The 13,471-nt window shown below is 39.7% G+C and overlaps 1 pseudogene; it reads left to right on the forward strand.

The window, feature by feature from the left end:
- Positions 1-920: 920 nt before the first annotated feature.
- Positions 921-9,066, forward strand: LOC122277111 (annotated as a pseudogene).
- Positions 9,067-13,471: the final 4,405 nt, after the last annotated feature.

The raw sequence follows: 13,471 nt of genomic DNA on the forward strand, positions 1-13,471 counted from the left end.
ATCTTGATGGAGAAAAAGCTGTGCAGACGCCACTCTCCACCTTAGAGACCCTCCAACTCAATGACGACACTCCAGCAGTGGATAGCACCATCTATCGACAACTTATTTGGCTTCACCAGACCTGATGTGTCCTATCCGGTCTTAGTGCTCTTAGTGCACTAAAAAGCAATGCGTCATTGCCCATTCCTCCACTGAAGCGGAATATTGTGCTCTCACCACTACCACTTCAGAACTTGCATGGCTTATGGGGTTATTCAAAGAACCGAGTCTTCAACAGCCAACTCCTCCAAAGATTTTCTATGACAACATCGGTGCCACACAGCTATGTGTCAACCCCGTGCACCACAGTCGCATGAAATACATTGCTATTGATCTTTATTTTGTCCGAAATTATGTGAACAAAGGCCTCCTTACCGTTAATCATGTGTCCACTCATGATCAATTAGATGCTCTCACAAAACCTCTTGCACGGTCACAATTTCAAACTTTATGTTCCAAGATTGGTGTTACCGACGGCATCGCCATCTTGCAGGGGCATGTAACGGACAAAGCAAATCATCCAAAATAATTTCCATGATTCTAGCACTTGTATCTTGTATGGAATGTACTTATACTCTAGAGATCTGCCAGCTTGCTGTATAGTGTTATTACCTCCTTAATTTCTATCATTGTATAGCTTATATACTGTACAAACATGTAATGAAAGATATAGTGAATAAACCATCTTCCATACTGTCTATAAACTCTTATATTACACACATGAACTCATTGCATGTGAAAAATGCATACAATCTATATATGGTCATGTTAGAGCTCTTACATAAAATATAGGATCCTGGCCTCGTGTTTTATCTTGCACCAATTATAAAGCAAAAAGCTTACATCCTCTTTCTTCTCTTCTTCACACGAAATCAATAGTCATGGCTTCCTATCATTCTACGACCTGCTCCTTCATTTCCACTGCCACTAAATTATGCCTTTTATTTTCACTTCTGGTGGGAATAGTTAATTCTTCTCAGTTATCCTCTAATTTCTATTCAACATCATGTCCTAAAGCTCTTTCCACCATTAAATCGGGTGTGGACTCTGCAGTGTCGAACGAGAAACACATGGGAGCATCCTAGTTTGCTCCGCCTTCATTTTCACGACTACTTTGTTCAAGTCATCTCTCTCACTTTCTCCTTTTTAATTTCCTTTTCTTCTTGATCATCAGTGTCTTATATATATCAGCAAATCTACATCTGCATGTGTTTGCGTGAGGTTATATATATATACGTACGTGTGTGTGTGTCTGTGTCTGTGCTTCTGTGAAAGCAGCATATTGAATTAACACTAACATCGACAGGTTTATGATTTCTGGAGATTACCTTACCTTAGGCACAAATATTTTCAACCAATTTTATACAGTTTCACTGTGCATACACTTACACATCCTCTATAGATGTTAATTAGTCCAACATCGAGTCTTAAATAAAATGCAGCGCCTAGCTTCTTCATAAATTAATAATGGTACTGCATGCCCATTTTTTGCATTAATTCATTCCTATAAGACAAACATAACAAGAACACAAACAAGAAATATTATAATTTCATTAAACTTTTCTCAAGATTAGACGAATCCTGACTCCGTCATGCACTCTATATTCATTGTACTATCATGCATTGTTGGTAATGTATTTTGGCACTCTTTAGTACTTTGATCCTATCAAGATTTGAACTTTAGTTTCATGTAGCCACGCGTTTAAATTAAGTCATGGAAGTTATAGTCCTTGCGCTTCCTACAAAAGAATCATTATCAAATTACACTATATACTATGGGATCGTGCCAGTCCCAGGCTCAAGTTGCCCACTTTTGGCAACTTGCTTGCTAACCGTTTATAGCAAAAGACAAAAATTCATGTCTAATGGCAAATAAATATAAAATCATAAAGTTGTTTGCACCAAAGAAATTCACATTATAAAGAATGCATACACAGATCAGAGTGATGCTAATTCAAACAAATTACAACTGTTAAGTCCTCTCCTCTCCGGGTGAGGTTTCTCTCTAGTATAGAGTGAGTCTCATGAACTAGTCCTTACTGGTTCGAAGGGTCAATGGTGGAGGAAGAACTAGCTAGACAATGGGAAGTACTTTGTCTAACTGAGAAAGAAAAAGAAGGGTTGGTTCTACCAGCAGAAGTACTGCATAGTGCAATGCATTATCGCAAGTTCTGTCTATTAGCAATGATAGTGGCTGAGAAGTTTATAAACAAAGAAGCATTCAAAGTCACTATGACTAAGATCTGGAAATGCGATAGCTGGGTTAGTTTACTAAAGTCGGATCCAACAAGTTCCTGATTGAGTTTAATCTGGAGGAAGAAATGGAAAGAGTAACAGCTGGAAGACCCTGGTCCTTTGATAGGTGGCTGATATGCCTACAGATCCTTGACAACAGCAAGTCCATTGGTGAAACCAGCTTCACTAAAGAGGATTTCTGGATCCAAGTTTTCAACATGCCCTTTGGTTGTATGACATAAGAGATTGGAGTGCAGGTAGGCAATACTGTAGGTAAGGTGCTACAGGTCCATGTTGACCAACGGGGCATTGGATGGGGGAAGTTTCTAAGGATAAGAGTGGAACTGGACATAACAAAGCCTCTTCTAAGGGGAATGTTCATATCAGTAGAAGGGAAACAAACTTGGATCCAGTTGAGGTATGAGAGACTACCATCCTTTTGTTTTAACTGTGGCACAATCAAACACACAACACAAGGATGCATTTCTAGTAGAAATGAAGAAAAGAAGCAATATGGAGCATGGTTAAGAGCAGCTGCTCCTAGGGAGAGTGACTTGCTTTTCAAAAAGTATGGCAATGACTTGAATCAAGAAGCTGGACCAGAGAGGTAGTCATGGAGGAAAGAAGAGGAGGTTAGGGGTGAAGTCCATTTGAGGCAACGCAGAAGTCAGAAGGTAGATCAGAAACTAACCAGGGAAGTCCAAGACCCACCTTTGGCAACTGCAACACCTATAGCTAAAGTACCAGAGCAGAGTAGACAGCAGAATGACAGGCTTCTGACCTCTCCAAAAGCAATCATCAAAAAGGAAATTCTGACACCACCTTTCCAAGAGAGGCTATCCACTACCAAAATAGTGAAAGAACAGAATCCACTGTCACTGCCTCAGTCAACTGAACTGAAAAGCGAAAAGGCTGAAACAACACCCATTGCTGCTGTAACCTCGATGGACCTTAAGGCCCAAGCAGCAGCACTGAACCAGCTTATGACTGAACAAATCAAGGAGTTGGAACAGACTACACAAAAATCCAGCTGGAAAAGAAGAGCTCGAGATAATTGTTTTGTAGGCCTCAAGTTAAGCCCATCAAAGATACAAGCAGGCATCTCATGCCATAAGAAGAGGCCCATCAAATTGTTCCAGGGAAGACAAACTAGGTCCATAGCCAAGAAAGCAAGAGGAGAGGAGAAGGTACCAATGGAAATACAACACTTAGATATGGTGGGGCTGTAAAGTTATAATGTGCCTAGGCTGGAACTGTTGTGGGCTTGGGAACCCACTGACAGTTCAACACTTGCACCAATTGGTGCAAACAAAGCTCCCAACCTTTGTTTTCTTGATGGAAACAAAGGCTAGAAGAAGCAGTGTTGAAAGGCTCCAAAGGCAATTGCATTTTTCCAACAGTTTTATAATTGAAAGTAAAGGACTTAGCGGAGGTCTAGCCCTCTTCTGGAGTGAGGATGTGGTTGCTGAGGTTTTGTCATACTCTCAGCACCATATATCCTTACTAATCTGTGGGGACACAGATAGTAGAGAGTGGACTCTTATAGGCTTCTATGGAAACCCTAAAACAGCAAAGAGACGGGAGAGCTGGCAGCTTCTACAAGCCCTCAAGCCTGCCATGGAGGTGGGATGACTGTGTGTTGGTGATTTTAATGAGGTACTTAGCTCAGGAGACAAGAGTGGAGGCAGGCAAAGACCTTTCAACCAAGTGGAAGCCTTCAGAGCAGCAATTGAGTCATGCTCTCTTTTTTATATGGGGTATGTTGGTAATAAGTTTACGTGGACCAATGGCAGGTCAGGACAAGCTTTTATCAAAGAAATGATTGATAGAGCTCTGTGTAATATGGCATGGTCTGAACTATTCCCATTCTCTAAGGTCTACAACCTCCCAATTTTAAGTTCAGACCACTGCCCCATCCTCGTTTTTGTGGAATAGTTTGAAGTTAATTCAACCAGAAAAGCCAGACCCTTCAGGTATGAGACCAGCTGGGCCTTGAGGGAAGATTTCTATGAAGTTCTGGAGAAGGCATGGAGTTCATCGAGAAGGGTTGATAACAAGCTACACCAGGTCATAGAAGGCCTGAACCAATGCAGATTGGATTTGGTAAAGTGGAACAAGCAGTATGCTGGAAACTACAGGGTTGAGCTAAAAAGACTTTGGGACCAGGTGTCTGAACTACAAAAGGATAATGAAGGCCACCAAAAAGAAAATATAAAGCAAGTGCAAAGTAAAATAGAGAAGCTGCTTGAAGAAGATCACATCAAGTGGAAACAAAGGGCCAAACAAAAGTGGCTGAAAGAAGGGGATAGAAACACAAAGTTTTTTCATCAATCTGCCACACAAAGAAAGAAAGTAAACCAAATCAAGAGGCTAATCGATGACAGTAGGCAAGAAATCACATCAACAGCAGGGATATCTAATCTATTCCAAGAATACTTTCAAAATTTATTCTCCTCTTCTAACCCCATGAATATTGCAGATTGCCTAGAGCTAGTGGAGGCCACTGTCACAGAAGAGCAAAATAGAATGCTGCTGAGGCCTTACACTCAGCAGGAGGTGAAGGTTGATCTCTTTCAGATGGAAGGGCTTAGCTCTCCTGGCCCTGATGGGTATCCTGCAAACTTCTACCAAAAGCACTGGAAGTTAGTGGGTGATCAACTCAGCACTGCAATGCTGCATGTCCTAAATGAAAATGGCAGCCTATCTGAAATAAACAGCACCTACATTACTCTTATTCCCAAGAAGAAAAGTCCTACCAAAGTCTCTGAATTTAGACCCATCTCACTGTGCAATGTCTTATACAAGTTGATCTCCAAAATCCTAGCCAATAAACTCAAGAAAATACTCCCTTCCATAATATCCCCATCTCAATCAAATTTTGTACCAAACAGGCTAATCACAGATAATGTAATTGTTGCATTTGAGGCTCTACACACAATGAAGGCCAAGATGACAGGAAGGGAGGGATATATGGCCTTAAAATTCGATATGAGTAAGACATATGATAGAATTGAGTGGAAATTCCTTAGGAAAATCATGCATAATATGGGCTTTTGTCATCAATGGGTGGACCTAGTAATGAAGTGCATTGAAACTGTCTCTTATTCCATCTTGGTCAATGGAGTACCACAAGAAGTCTTTCACCCCTCAAGAGGGATTAGACAAAGTGACCCCATCTCACCATACCTTTTTATCCTATGTGCACAAGCACTTAGCAAGTTCATTGGCAGAGCTGAGGCAACTGGTGCAGTTCATGGAGTACCAATAGCAAGAGGTCCTTCGAGTATCTCATCTCTTCTTTGCTGATGATAGTCTCTTGTTTTACAAGGCCAATGCTTTTGAGTGGGGAAGGCTGATTAACCTACTGAGAGTCTATGAAGAAGCTTCAGGGCAAAGGCTAAATATGGATAAGACATCCATTATGTTCAGCTGGAAAACCTCCAGATTAACCCAACACTACATCTTCTCAGTTGCAGGAATGAGTTCCTCTGTGACCTATGAAAAGTATCTCGGATTACCATCCATTGTGGGGAGAAGCAGAACTAGCTCCTTCAAAAACATTCTGGATGCAGTCAGAAAGAAGGTTAGTGGATACAAAGTGAAAAGTCTATCTCAAGCTGGGAAAGAAGTCTTCATAAAAGCAGTAGTCCAAGCCCTTCCCACCTACACAATAAGTGTCTTCAAATTGCCCAAGACCTTGTTGCACTCCATCAATAGTGTCATCAATAATTTCTGGTGGGGCCAAAAGGAGAGGGAACACAAAATCCATTGGATTTCATGGAAAAATATGGGAAAAGCAAAATCTACAGGGGGCATGAGTTTTAGGGACCTTGAGTGTTTTAATATGGCAATGTTATCTAAACAATGCTGGAGACTTCTACAAGAGCCTGACTCAATTGCAGCAAAAATTTTGAAGGCCAAGTATTTTCAAAACAGCTTATTCATGTCAGCCAAACTGGGGTCAAAACCATCTTTTCTGTGGAGAAGTTTCATGGCAGCAAGACAAGTGGTGAAAGCAGGAACTTGTTGGAGGATTGACAATGGAAGAGAGGTTCAAATTTGGCAGGAAAAGTGGCTTGGCGATCCAGTGCCCAGGAAGGTTATAAGTCCAGTAGCACAGCTTGATAGCAAGGCAATAATCTCTGAACTAATTGACCAATCCTCAGCTCAGTGGAAGGAAACACTTGTGAGGGAGGTCTTTGAGGAGAGGGAAGCAAAATTGGTACTACAAACCCCACTGAGCTCAATGAATGCTAAGGATAGAGTAAGCTGGCAAGGGACAAAGGATGTCAGGTTTTCAGTGAGGAGTGCTTATCACATGGAAAAGGCACGAGAGCAAGAAGAGAAGGGTCAAGCCTCTTGTAGCAACAGCCTCAGGGAAGTGTGGAAACAACTGTGGAAGCTAAAGGTACAACCAGGTGATAAGGTGTTTGTATGGAGGGCATGCCTCGAGGCCCTTCCAACTCGAACCAATTTGCAGAAGAAAAGGGTAGTGGACAACCCACTATGCCATGTGTGCCATCAGGAGGAAGAGTCAGTGGTGCATGCAGTTTGGAGTTGTGTCTCAACTAAGGATGTCTGGAGTCTAGCCTCTAAAAAGCTACAAAAAAGATGTATGTCCCCCTCATTGTTTATGGATCTTTTTGAATCTCTCCTGCACGTGTTGGATGAGTTTTCAATTCAAGAGTTTGTTGTAGTGGCTAGGAGGATTTGGTGGAGGAGAAACTACCTTATGTTCAATAATGATTTCAAGCACCCCAAGTCAGTAATAAGAGAAGCTCAAACTACTTTGGCCCTGCTACAAGGAGAGAACAACAACATAAACCCCAATCCCACTTAGACCTGCCTGTCTCCTGCTGTCTGGACTAATCCTCCACCACTTTGGTATAAAATCAACTGGGACAGTTTAGTAAATAAGCAGAAAAGCCAGGTAGGAGTTGGAGTGATTGTAAGAGACTGCAAGGGGCATGTCATGGCAACCATGAGACACAACAAACACATGTTCCCAGACCCTTTACTTGCTAAGTCATATGGGGCTCTTCAGGCTGTCAAGTTTGGGATGGATTTAGGCTTGAGACAGGTCATCTTAGAAGGTGATTCTCTGCAGGTGGTAAATACCCTTCGTGAATATAAGGAAGGCTTTAGTAGTGCATTAATGTTCTTGTCTGAAACAAAAGTCTTGCTGAAACAGTTTGCTAAATGGAAAATTTCTCATGTTAGGAGAAATGGCAATGCGTTAGCCCATGTTTTAGCAAAAGATTCTCTTTCCATTTCTGATTTAGTTGTAACAGTGGAGGATGTTCCTCAGTGTATCTTCCCATTAGTTCAATGAAATGGTCCAAGAGATTTTCCCTTCAAAAAAAAAAAAAAAAAAAGAGTGATGCTAATTCTTTTGTTTTGTTTTTTCATGAACAGAACCCAGAATTTATTTTGCTAATGGAAGTTGTTAGGGGTTCGATGTCTCAACATTGGTAATTTGGAGTGAAAACTGTGAAAAAAATCCTATTAATTAAAGAATAGGAAGTACATTTTCCCTCAGATTAATCCTCATATTTTGAAACCATTTGTGCATTTGCTCTTGTAAGACAGATACACAGTGGCTAGAATTCGTTGATTTAAGCAAAATAATTAACAAGTTTGAATAAAATAATTAGTTTCTATAACAGGGGTGCGATATATCAGTACTGTTGATCGGAACGGAGAAAGCAGCGTGGCCCAATCAGTCACTAAGGAGATTTGAAGTAATAGACAGCACCAAATCTGCAGTGGAGAAACTGTGCCCTGGTGTTGTCTCTTGTGCTAACATCTTAGCCGTTTCTGCAAGGGACTCCGTCGTCGCTGTAAGTAGTAAAAATAAAAATAAAAAACCCAACTTCATGCAAACTCGAAAAACTGAATTATAAACTACAACATTGACACACTATAATAATATTTGATCTTTTGGCATAATTTTCCTCATAACATTGAATTGAATTCAGCTGGGTGGACCTTGTTGGACAGTTCAATTGGGCAGGAGAGAGTCCACCACCTCAAGTTCAAGTATTTCCAACATTCCTAGTGCACAATTGGATCTTAGTGGCCTTATCAATGCATTCTCGAAAAAAGGTTTCACTGCCAAAGAAATTGTGGCTCTTTCAGGTTGGCTGGCTCAAGTTATCCTAATGAATCCTTTAGACCCTCTAAATTTTAACCCAAAAATCGAAAAATATGAATACGATTTTCCTATAATTTCTGCATGTAGGATCTCACACAATAGGTCAAGCCAGGTGCAGAGTCTTTCGGACAAGGATTATAATGAAACCACCATAGAATCCTCGTTCGCGTGCAAGATCGTTGCAATCGAACTGTCCAAGCACAGGAGGTGACAATAACCTTTCCCCTCTTGACGCCACCAGCCCAATATCTTTTGACAACGCTTACTCCCAGAATTTGGTGGCCAAAAAGGGTCTCTTGCACTCTGACCAACAGCTCTTTGGCGGGGGTTCCACCGACGCTCAAGTTAATACTTATGTGTCAAACCGGGCAAGCTTCCTAACAGACTTTGCCAATGCAATGGTGAAGATGGGGAACCTTAGCCTAGTAAGCCCAAGCTCAAGCGGCCAGATCAGGACAACTTGCAGTGTTAATTTGAGTGTCATTCTCGATCGTATTAATTTTGGCTGTTTTGTGGTTAGGGGGAACGTTATGACAAGAATAAGAGCATTTTGTATGAACGTTGTTCGTGCTATATATTTTAACTTTATAACGCAGTTTGAGACCAAGTTGGAGGCAATATCGTTGTACAACATGTGAGACTGGTTGAGTGTTGGATTCTAATCTTATTGAGCCTAATTAATGTAAATAGACCGCCAAACTTGGAAGCATTCGAAGGTTATGGGGTTTGTGGGCAGACAACAACAAATATTCCCCATTCCCCGATGTAGACGAGATTTAAGGTTTAACACATGAATGGCAATGTTGTCTTCTCCTGCCTCGTGTCTTCTCATGGACCCTGCCATTCTAGCTAGCAAAATAAAGTTGGGCTAAATGTTTGCCGCCGGACTGTGTTAGAACTTAGAAAACATGTTGGACCTTATTTTAATTGAGTAAACAGTAGGCCGGAAGCCCGGCTCTATTAAATTAAATTACTCGTGCATATAATGATAATTAATTACAAAAGGACCCTACTAAACTATTTGAGACGTGTCTAACTTTTTCATTGAGTTATATGATTTAGTAGACAAAACATTAAATTAAAAGTCGTGTGAGCTCTCATGTTATCCAAAAATCTTATACCGAAAACATAGTTTGGATCCCAAATTTATTTCAATTTATTTCATCTAATCATTATAAATTTTTTAAATTTCAACACAAAATATAATAAACAATTCAATTTTTTCAAATCTCAAAATAATAATAATATTAAAAATTAATATTCTAATAATATTTTATTTAACTTTTAACTTTCATTTCAATTCAGCTCAATATCTAAACACAGCTAAAATGTTATAAAACTCAAGTCAATTGTTATTATTATATCTTGCTCTCTATTATTTTGTTTAGGATATTATTTGTTTAGGTCCGCATGAACGACCTCCCGGCCACATTTTGTACTATCTTTTAGTTTTCCTTTTTTTAATGAGCATACTGTATATATCTTTTGGTTTCATGAAATTCTTAACTATATAGATATATATTGTGACGTCCCTAAATTTTATGTACGGATACGGAAAAATTGAGATATCAGAATAATGATAACACGGGTCACCACCTAATCGTCAAGTGTCAAGTGTGTGTACATCAACAAGTGTGCAAAAGAAAACGCGCAGTGAATAAACAAAATCATATAACTAAGTACCAAAATTTTTCTTTGTTTAATACAAACCTGTTCCAAACATACATAATAAAATATTACAAGTTATAAATATTGTTCAACACCAAACTACAAGGCATAAATTCCAAATCAATACTCCGGCGGAGCCACCTCCTCGGGCTCAGCCTCCTCCTCCTCCTCGATCTCTGTATCAAAATCTACGGTACCAAAATGGTACCGCAGGTAAGTAAGATCCAAATGCCACTAGATAAAAACATATTAAATCCAAACAATATGCATGAAAGAATGCAAATGCACATAACCCATAAAATCCCATTTTTTCACGCACGCCAAAGTCTCATTTTGGCCTAAAACGTAACCTTTAAAACCAGTCCTTGCCATTATCCCAGAAAATGGATTACAAAGCCTCAATCATAACCTCGTCATTTTTTCAAAAAATGGCCCGTATCCAATAACCAAAATCCGTTCCAATTATTGCATGCACCATGATATCCCCTAGGGATCACCCGCACACTCTGGCTCCTGTGCCACACCGCAAGTAACGACTATACGTGTGACACCTAAACGAGCGATGCCCAGTACTCGCGCCCGGCGCGTACCTGGACCAGGCCATCCTCTAGTCCCCGCCACTCTAGGGACCACGGAGTCGACACGACAACGCTACAGTATCGTGCGATCCGGTCGTCGCCCAGCGACAACCTAGAGGATGTCACTCAGTATTATTCACTCCCGAGTGACCAGAGGAGCTCCATCAAGATAATACCCCATACTGGTTTGGGGTCGTGATACACACGCACCCGAAAATCCATTTACGCAAATAAAACAAGATTTTCTCAATTTAAATAAAATGCACATGAATGCATCATGCAATGCACGCCTCAAGATGCAAAACATCCAACCAATTACAAAAACAACAAAATCAAGCAACTTCGTCCTCAATCCATCCGACCCCCGAACTCCTCGGACTCAATCCGGAATCAACCAACCAGTTAAATAATTTATTGTAAGTGTAAAATATATTTAAATCTAAAATACAGTTTGAAAAATACTTACAGCGCTATAAGGTATTTTTTGAAAGATCACGAAGTTACAAACGGCAGAGAAAAAGCAACTTAACAGTGTATTTTATACTGTAGCCGTGGGTTGTAAAATACCCACTTCCAAACGGGGACAAACCAAGACTTGGAATTGATAGAGAATGGCCTAGAGATGTTTATGAAGCTAATGGAAGTGAGTTTTGACTATGGGTGGCGGTGGAAATGGCGGTGGAAGTGAAAAAATGGGCAAATCGGAGTTGAGCTCGTGGGAACTGCTCCGACAATGGATCGGGGCCGGAAATGGGTGGGTTAGGACGACAAGAGGTAGGGGATGAAGTGGTGAAGAGGTGGTGGTCGGAGGTGGAGCGACGGCACCAGAAATGACCAAAAACGCCGCGGCTTAGATGGGCTCTAGGTGGTTAACGGCGGCACGGATGGGGTTGAAACTTGGTGGGGTGGTTTACCGGCTAGTGGGGGATTTTTCTGGGTGGGTGGTGCCGGCCACATCACCGGCGAGCGGTGGGTCTGGGCTGAGGACCGGACGGCGATGGAAGAGAGGGAGAGAGGTCGAGCGCGCGGGAGAGGAGAAGGAAGAAGAAGAAAAGAAAGAAAAGAAAGAAAAAAGAAAAGAAGAAAAGGAAAAAGAAAAAAGGAAAAAGAAAAAAAGAAAAAGAGAAAAGAAAAGATTGAGAAAAGAAATGAGGTCTAATTTTCATCTTCAGAGTTCAAAAACTGATCCGACAAAAACAATTTTAAAAACTATAAAACGACTAAAATAAATTAAACACCACATCAAACTAAAATAAAACCAATTAAAATACAATAATTTAAAATAAAAGAACCAATATATTATTTAAATTAAAAAAAAAAAACTCTTTCAGTGAAAATATACGTAAAAACGAGGTATCACATATATATATATATGAGAAATGATATTTGCAGTCGTGGTTGTGCAAGCGGCGTGCAGTCGCTTTGAAAAAAATGAATTAATATGGGATCCATATGAAAAAAAAAAAAAAAAAAAAAAACTAACTTTTTAATCGTGGACCCTATTTTTTTTCAAAAAAATTGCGCGACGTTTGCAATTCTACAACTGTATATATCATTGCTCTATATATATATCCATAACCAAAAGTAAATTGCTCAAAACGATTCATACAATGGAACCATCAATCTGTAGACACAAGGCGTGCCATGCATGCGCTCGCTTTTTTATTCACATGCTACAATATTAGAAATTCATCGAAAATTTTAATAAAAAATGACAAATGGTTCAGCTTATAATTGAATAAGATGTCAAACTCATTCACCAAAATAACAAGATCATTTAAAACCCAAAAAATAAAGAGATTATCGTGTAAAATTCATTATTATTATTATTTTTTTAATTTATTTTTACGATTACATTAGCTAGACGAGCCAAAAGATTCCCAACAATGCAAACAGGCAGAATTAAATGTCTTGATGGAAACCTTTAGCCATCTTCCCTCTTTGCAATTAATAACCACGGAAAGAATAAGAAGAGTAAAACAAAGAGTCGTCCAACTACCTTGTGTTCTAACATTAATCGTTCAACCAAATTATGATCAACATCCTAAACCGGTTTCTTCTCGGAAAGTAAGTACACGACATTATTGATCATGGGTAAGACTATATCAAGGTTTCTTCTCATAATTCCTCCACAATTGGTTGTGCTTGAACAAGTGTCCATGGCACGTGTAGCACGAGCAAATCTTACTAAGCTAGAGTTCAAGATGTTGGGTCAATGGAGAAGTTGGATTATTAAATGCACTTTGTTCAAAGCTGTAATAAACAACGTACCTGCAGTACGTACTTTCCGTGCATCGATCTAATTGTGCATGCCTTTGAAGGCATCAGCTCTCATTGATGTATCGATTAGTTTATGTACTGAAATTATTTCCCGGGTTACCTAAATCTAATGAAGGACAAAATCATGAATTGCGAATCCTGTTTTATATTAAGATCTTGTTGAATTCTCTGCCTCTGGTGTTTCAGTAAATTTCGGAATAGAAATACATAGGACATTTAATATTCAGTATAAAATGCTATAAGACTTACACGGTGTATCTATATATCTCTAAAATCCACCATGTGAGTTCGAATAGAGAACTTGTACTTTAAGAGAACAAAAGAAAAAATTGAAAACAAGAAATATAATTAGAACAAGGCCGAGGACGAGTTTTGCTCATGGTGGAGATGGAATAGTAGTGCTAGCTCCGGCCGTATGTTCCGAGTATGATACGAAATCATCGAGGTGGGATCTTTCATTTGAGATTTGAACTTATTCCAAATTTGGCCACATTTTGATCAGCTTCAAGTATCTTAC

This window comes from Carya illinoinensis, chromosome 9, assembly GCF_018687715.1.
Source record: "Carya illinoinensis cultivar Pawnee chromosome 9, C.illinoinensisPawnee_v1, whole genome shotgun sequence".
Taxonomy (NCBI): Eukaryota; Viridiplantae; Streptophyta; class Magnoliopsida; order Fagales; family Juglandaceae; genus Carya; species Carya illinoinensis.